Below are 8,746 nucleotides of genomic sequence, written 5' to 3'. Positions count from 1 at the left end.
TCCTAGTTTTAAGTTAGTCGTAAAAAATTGTCCCCCTTAGTTAAACATTATTTGCTACAATTATCTCACTGATAAAAATGTCAAACCATATTGCCACAAAAACTAAATGACCCCCCCTAATCTTACGAAAATAATATTATCCCCTTGTGTAGATATATAAGATAGCTATAAAATCGCATTAGTTTCATTTTAAAAAAATCAATATGTAATCCGCTAGTTTTAAGCAATTTAAAATGTAAAACAAAACAAAATTGGCACCTCTAAGCTAACGCAACGTGCCTTATCAAATAAACGATTTGAATAAAAAAAATATTGTTTGATATGCAAGGATTATATGGTACAAATGAAAATAGTTCCGTTTTCTTATTAAAAAGAATATTTTTCTTATGGATTTAATTTTTATAACTTGTTTTATGATATTTCGTAAGAAAGGACAAACCCTCCCTCTCCCTCAGATAAGAATTTGTAAGATATTTTGAAACTCCCCCTCTCCCCATATGCCCTTACGTAATTAGTGTATGGCCCCCAAACAGTATGCTGGTATATAGATATTGAACTGACATTTTAATCATTGTACTAGTCAAGTAAATAGCCTGTGCGGTAATTATCGACCAACTGCCATGTGAACTATCGAATCACGGAGAAATGACATTGGCTTTGGTTAGCAATATGCTAGTGCCCTAGAAGGACAAAAGCGGTCTCAGTGTTTCGAGTGGAATATGTTGCGAACCGTTTACTGCGAGTAGCAGATAGAACACAAAACATAAAGACATCGTATGCATCAGGAATTGCGACAACTGCTTGAAGAACATCGCCATCGTTCGTAGAACGATAAATAGATCAGAATAACGTATAACCATCGTGTAAAAAGGTTCCCACTACTGATCTGATCCAGCAAATTCAAGAACAAGAGAGAGAAACTGACTGGAATTGAATTAATTGATTTACTAATATAATTTTTACTTGAAAACCTACTTCGTCCCTTCTAACAGTCGTTTTCAAAGAAACAATAGATTCACGTAATACCAGCGGTGATGAAAACGAATACTGTAATTCAGATTAGACCCCAGTCCGGTTTTGGTTCAATTGAGAAAAAATTGCTAGGCATGACACTGAGTTCAGCTTCATGCAAAATCGACATAATATATTCGCATGTTATTAACTATTGAAGGACCTTTTCAAATGTAACGGTAAATTTATCGCAATACGTATTTTGTCAAAACCCATCAATGTAATCAACAGTGCCCCTAGAATACTTTCAATGACGGTATACATTTTCCATTGAAGTGGTCCCTTAATGGTAAAAAATGTTAAAATCTTCAATAACTTTGAAATGAATGAGTATTTTTACAAACAGTCTTCAATGCTTTTAATGCCTACACATTTGTTTAGAACATGGTTTGCACGAAAAGTCACAGTGGAAAAAGTTATATTAAAAAAAAACTAAATTTAAGGGTGTTGCCATAGAAAACGCTTTATAAATCGATAATTTAAAGTCCTACAAGTTCAAGTTATTCAACCGAATTCTTCATTACGAGTATTGCTATAACTTTGCCGAAGACACCAATATTCTATCTCGTCAGCATATAAAGTTAATTTTTTTGGTTTGATGGTAGTAAGCCATGCCTAATTTTAATTTTTATCAGGCTGTGGGGAATATTCTTACGAACAATTCGTCCAAAGATACCCTGTGAATATATTCAATGCTTTGGCCTCTAGTGAGTTAAGTTCCCGTTTTTAAGGTTTCCGACCACTATGCAGCGATGCTATTTGATGACTCCATTTACCCAATTTTTTGAGCTGAGTCGTTTGGTTCACAAGACTAGGTCCAGGCCGCTAAAAAAATCTTCAAAGTTTGATGGTTTCTGTACGTTTCTTTTAAAATAAACGTTAATAAATCAAACCCCCCTTCCCTTGAGAATTTTCTGCGCACGGGCCTGAGTGAAATGAATATTATTGTACGATATTCTATTGAATAAATAACATGTATTTGTAATGAATATCTCTTCTATTCATCACGAGTCGCATCAGGTTCATTTTCAGCCGCCAAAACAGAGCTTCGATTATTTTAATCTCTGGTCTCCGGTACCCTCTAAGAACGGTTGGTTTCAAAATCGTCCAATGAAGGACGTTCGTTGGACCAATTTGGACAAGGTACAAATAACCGTTCAACAAACGTCCATCGTTGGACCCGTGTTGAACGATTTTGAAACCAGTTGTTGTTCGTCTCAGTGGGTAATATGGCAATTGAACTTTTTACTCCCGTTAACGAGAAACGGTACCGAATTATTTCGTGAGGAAAACAAAAAAAAATTGCGCTGCAAAAACCGTTTGAGGCTAGATATTTCGTGAGGCAAACAAACCAAACTTCTTGGGTTTGACTTTGCATCTGTGGTTGTAAATTAGCTGTCCGAAATCTTATTTGATTTTTTGAAATGACTAGCTATTAATGACAGGAAAAAAAAGTATCTCTCAGGTAATCTAGCTTAAATCTTGCGGGTTATAGTAAAACACCAAACTGCAATTGAGCATAACTCTGCAAAGATTGAGAACATTGTTTTATTCGAAACGACACGTCTACACCTAAATAGAGGTGTCAAATTCGCAACAAGAGCTCCTAAATATAAAACGACACCAAATCCCATCCGACCCCAGCTTCCCACGCCGTTCGTCGTTCGCCGTTGATTCCCGTCGTCAACTTGATTACCGTACCGTCTATATAAAAGATAGGAGCACTGCCTCCGCTTCGGTCAGTCGTTCGGTGGCGTCGGTTCTGTGAAAATCGTCGGGTCGGAAAACCGCGTACAAACGTTCATAACGGCGCGTTTCTCAGCTCCGCTGCTACTCCGGAAAATCTAGAACGGGCGGAAAAGGAGTAAGAGAACCTTTATAAGGGAGAGGATGATGAGGTGCTCCATCGTGTCCCGTACTGCCTTTGTATCAGTATGAGCATCACGCAACCATCAACAAACAAATACCGTCGCTGCTGGCTTGAGGCTGCATAAGGAAGGATCCGCGTTTCGTGAGCGCTTTTCCAAGTAAAACACAGTTTACGGGAAACAATCGGCCACATAGGAACGGTGGGATAGCTAGCGCACAAAGAGATTTTTTTTGTGTTAATTTTTCAGACTGCCTGTTTCAAGGGCTATGGTGAAGGATATAATGTGCACTTTTGGTGCGAAGTGTATATACGAGTTTTAAGGAAGCAACATTTTACGGTGTGCGGATGAGCATTTCTATAAACCCATTTTACGCTCTTGGTGGAAAGTGAAAGTGATGGTTTAGAAGAGTGCTGCCATCCTGCGTAGAAAGAAGAAGGAAAATTGCGTGTAGTGTAGTACGAGTCAAGCCTGTTTGGAATATTTATGTACCATAAAGCATGTGTTTTTTCATTAGTGTCATTTCGGCTGGAATTTAATGCACATCAGGATATTACGCCAGTGTTCACATACGAAAGCATTTCGGTAAAAATAAATTCTTTAATCGTCACTACCGAACCGGATTACGAACAGGTAAGCTAGCTAGCATAAAAGTTGAGTGTAATTATTCATGAGTCAAGTGATAAACTATTCATACCAACACGACTCTCTCTAGTGAACATGAAATTAGAAGCATGTACGGCATTCTAACAGGAAAGGCAGAAGGCAGGTTGGTTCTTGTTATAGCTGCATGAGCAAACTTTCAAATTATGTCCGGACGTTTTACGTTGATACCACAGGCACTTGAATACTATAGACAGAAACGGTATATAAGGTTGTGGTTTGAGCATATCAAACGGTGCACTTGAAGTTTTATATTGGCAATTTGGTTACCAATTTAAAGAGCAAATTTAAAAGAAGTGGAGTAAGCTCGGTAGAGATGCCGCACTCTCTACTTATCGAATAAATTTAGAGTCATTTTACTACGATAATGTGATATTGTGAGTTTGTTCTTCGAAGAATTACAATACTGGAGATGTAAAATAATTATTAGTCTCCTACAAAAAATATTCAGGGGTTACATCACCGTAGAATTTTAAAAAATCGAAAAAAATCCATTAGTCTGAAATGTGGTCCAGAGCAAGCAATTTTCAAATTTTTAATTCTGTTGCAACGGACCTTATGTACAGTACCCCGTAGGGGAGAGTGAGGACATTTGATTCTTGGGGATATTTGATTCCTTGGTCATAACTCATAATCTATACGCATAAAGTTATCACAATATTAAAAGAAAATGAAATATTTGGTCGTTTATGAAGTTTAAAAATACAATCTGATGTATTACATTTGGTATGGAAAAGTTATATAATATTTTAGAAAATATGTGTTCAAATCCATCTCGAAAATCTTTTTACAATTTTTTCAAACGGTTGTATGTGATCATCGATCTAATTATATACGAATATTTGCAAGTACAATTACTTTCTAACGGCTTTTGTCTAGAAAAACACGAATAAAAAGTTTCACAACACACACAAAAAAATTAAATTTTGTTCACCTCATACAATAGGTATCTACACTTTCAAACGTATAGAAATAGAAAAACATCATTTCCATAAAGTACCTAACATCATTAATTGATCTAAAATGTTTTTTTTTCGTGAACAAATATGGTATAAGTTATTTAAGATTGGAAAAGCAAGTTAAACAGCACAGATTTACCGCAAATACTTGTCTTAACTTTCTACTGTGGTTAGAGTTTGTCGTGCATCTAAAAAGGTAGTTTTATTAATTAATTTGTCAAAATAGGTGATTAGCTGAACTTTCGTGCCTATAAGTCGTAGTGTGCTTTGTTTCTTTAGCCCTAATAGGCGGGGGATCAAGTTACCACACGTTTTTGCAAAAACCTCGTTTTGACATGATTTTCAAGACTGTTTATATTACTGACAGGACATAGTATTCGGATTCAATAGGGAGCACCTAGCGACTCAATCAAATACCACGAGGTTATAAATAGAAACGCAGCGTGTTTGTTTGACTCAATCGATGCTTGAATTCCAAACGAGCAACATCATGACTATATCGTGCAGACAGTACAATAACCGGTAGACACCATAGCATTTCTGCAACCCGCACACAGTTAAATTCTGTACAATTTCTTTGTTGTGTGTAAAGTTTCTTTGCTGTGTGTAAAGTTTATTGAGCGCTGTCTGAGTTGAAACTTTGCATACACGAAAATGGAAATGCGATAGGCCCTAGTCATGTACACACAATGATTAGCGATGTGGGTGAGAAGGGTAGGTTGGTAGGGTGAGTTTGGATTGAGTTCAACACTGTAGGATGCGACGTGTGTGTGCTACTGTGTGTTTGCGAATTGGGATAGCTCGATTTATGTCCATGCTTGTGTGCGCATTGGATTGACAGTGTGTTTTCGGCAATTTGTAGTTATGTATGGTAATGAGCCTATTGACACACTCGTTCTATATTTTAAAAATGTGGGATACAGACTCAACTTAATTTGCGCTTACTGAGAGAGGTTGGTTTTTTTTATAGATTTAGGTGGGCGAAGAGATTTAGTTATGTTAGTCTCAGTGTGGATTTGTTTTCAAAATGTTGCGAAACTAATCTAGAACGATTCTTGGTAGTTAACCCAAAAGTAATGCTATCTGACCAAGAGAATGTACTGATTGGTATTTATTGCTATCACAGGTTTTTAGGTAGTCTATATTGGAATTATAATTGGAATGGATACAATCACTTCCCCAGCTGAGCGTTTTGATTTAATACTACGAACAGTTTTGTTTCAAATTTTAAAAATGGTATATGGTACCGTTCTCTTTGCTGCTTTATTTGAAGCACGTTTAGAACTGTGTTTTGAATACAAAAGAGTATTCTGCACATACACTCAGGATCGATAGATTGGGGAACATTATTTCGAATCGAATAACGATTTAATTACACGATCTGGAGTGGTTCATTTTTAGATTGATAATTTTATAATTGATTTTTGTTCTATACCAGAAACGGAAATTTTAAAACTAGAACTTACTCTCCCTAACAGCAGGTTGAACGGGTGTTCTTTTCAGTTTATAGTTTATGCCTAACCTGACCAATTCCGTTATTTTTTCAAAAACGCTAAAATTTAATATAAGTTTGATAAATTAGCGAAAGTTCAGAAACAAAATTAGTGTAACAGATGCCTTTTATAATTTATTTTATATGTCAAAATAGTCAAAGAATGCAAATACAAAGTGCAATTTTAAAGTGGAACAAATGTTCAAAAACTTTTCTAACGATCAAGATCACATAATTTCGAAATCATCAACTTGAAGATTTAACAACTTCGAGGAAGCTTTCCAACATAAAATGCTCATATTTTGATATAATAATTTTGGTGATGAAATCTCTTAGAAGTGATTATGGAGAAGTAATTCTTCAAAAATAGTAAGAGATTCGGTGTCATCAGCAAAGTTGTTGATAATGTCATTTTAACAAGCTTTGTAGAAAATATGAAGGCTATATAAATGCAATATATCGAGATACAAAATAATATTCAAGAAATTTTCTTAAAGCCAGTTCTTTTTAATAAAACTAGACCATCTTGAATAGAATTTGAATTTTATTATTTATACACATCAGAAGAGATTTATCAATTACAGTAAGATCAGAATAATTTGTTTTAAAAGTTTTGTTTTACATATAGCCTAAAATATTTCGATATTCAGAACACGCGGAGTATTTATGTCTTCTTCAAAATTAGTTGTGGAATATCTTCAACAAAGTTTTTTTTTTTCATTTTGATTATAGAGATGTTAACCTTTGGGTTTTTCGTTTTTTACAGGTTAAAAAGTTTTTAACCTTATGTGCGGGGATTGGGAATCGAATCTAGGTGATTCGTACAAAGCTTTTCCCGCCCCACCAAGTTTACTATTACTTTCGAACTAATTTTTGTAGAAGAATATATACTTAATAATTACTTCTAGAAGAATTAACTTCGAAATGTATTTTATTAGAAGATGTGCTGCTTTGCGTTGTAATATACTTCAAAGATACTTTTCCGCACATCAACGTCAGTAGAGCTGTCGGATTGTATGACGAGGGAAAACTGTTCAGTTCACGGTGCAGTAAGAACTCGCGGTCAGTTAAATAAATTCCGTGGGTTATTCAGTAAAACTAGGCACTTATTATAAGCCGAAACTGTTCAGTATAAAACGTGGCACTGTTCTGTATGTAATTCATTTTCTTCTATATTGTGACCTTGTAGTATGATAAGGTCTTTTACAAGTTATTAGGAATAACTATTGATGCTGATCAACTATGAATAATGACTGACTGACTGTCTGATTGCAATTTGTAGGTTACTCCAATTATTAGATGAACACAACTGTTCTGTTCAGGATGTGAGAATCTTCTAGAAAACTGACTGCAGTATGCGCCACTGCTAGTTGGTTGGCTAGTGCGATACCTAACTATCCTGTACTACAATGAACTCTCACTTCCTCGAACTTATGCAATCCTAAAACTGGCGCAAACAGATACTAAACATCCAAAGTTGACAGTGATGATGTGATGATGTAGTGAACCCACCATCAGTGCAAGGGCTACGCCAGTGACTAAACATCCAAAGTTGTCAGTTCCAAAATAATGTGATCGTGACCATAAGCAATTTTTTTCAAGCAGTAATTTTTCTTTTCTTCACTATTAAAGCTCTCTTCTATGAAAAGTTAGTGTTGGCGCCCTCTATTCGGCCACAAGTGGAACTAAAATTTTCTAACCAAAGAATAACTGGTATTACGTACTACAATTCTTCCGAACACACCATGGAGCTAAATCTATCCATTATTTCACAAAAATATGTAGTTCGTGGGAATCGAGTACTGATACACAATCATGCATTGCTAGGCCCCATGCTAAACTGACTCAAACATCTTTTCGTTAAAAGTTTAATAACTTCTTTTAACAAAACCGGATTGATTAGCAGTCTTCGACAAATTTGTCGCCAATTAAATTATCTTTCATATTTTCACTTACAGTAGTAATACGATGCATACAGTGCCACCTAGCGGTGAAAATGCGAGCGAGTGGGTTTTCTCGATGTAAATTGTCGAAAAATTCCATACAAACTTCAGGCACGTTGGTCCGGTAGCTAGACGGATATTGCTTGGGGCTAGTACTCCTGGTGAGACTAGGAATCGACTCAGGGATGGGCCGATTAAGTTTTAAAAAAATTATTATTTTTCTGGGCAGTCTATTGTTTAATCTACTAGTCTCGATGAGACTTGAGATAATTGTGAAGCGGCTTTTCCAATCACTTCGCTTAGAGGATCGAAGGGTATTTCTGTATGTTTCGCGCGCCAACTGAAATGCCTCCGACCCGTCCTTGCATCTGCGATTCTAAGTAATTCTACATAAATTTATGAGTCGAACCAGTTCATATTCTACCAAGCGTTCCTCTAGAAACACACATAACTCGAAGTGGACAAGCTTCTTACTGCTACTTTGAGTGAGTTTGTATGATCCACGACCTCGTCGAAGTCTCTTGGAGATTCAATCGTTGGACGATATCCACGAAACCCAGTCGCCAAGCCCTCTGCGTAGAGATCCAAGTGCGTAGATTTGGAATTACGATATGTGACGATATCTTGCGAAACGTTTAACTGCACACCAAAAAAATATGAATTTCATCGTTGACGTAATTGTAAACATGACACGATTTAACAAACCGTCATTCACGAAACAACGAAACATTACCGTGCTCCGTTTAATTTTTACATGAAACATATACTTTACATGCGCAATAATATAAAATTATACTTATAACCATTCAG

At 35.9% G+C, this 8,746-nt stretch overlaps 1 protein-coding gene across 1 annotated transcript in view; it reads left to right on the top strand.

Annotated features, from left to right (window-relative positions):
• Window positions 1-2,761: 2,761 nt before the first annotated feature.
• LOC131684026 (uncharacterized) overlaps window positions 2,762-8,746 on the top strand; it is a 216,194-nt gene continuing 210,209 nt past the window's right edge. Inside the window, exon 1 of the mRNA XM_058966495.1 lies at window positions 2,762-3,512. The gene's annotated coding sequence lies outside the window, so the exon portion shown is untranslated. The remainder of the gene's footprint in view (window positions 3,513-8,746) is intronic.

This window comes from Topomyia yanbarensis, chromosome 2 (assembly GCF_030247195.1).
Source record: "Topomyia yanbarensis strain Yona2022 chromosome 2, ASM3024719v1, whole genome shotgun sequence".
Lineage (NCBI taxonomy): Eukaryota > Metazoa > Arthropoda > Insecta > Diptera > Culicidae > Topomyia > Topomyia yanbarensis.
The sequence above is the reverse complement of the archived record's forward strand: the minus strand, read 5'-3'. Positions and strand labels throughout refer to the sequence as shown.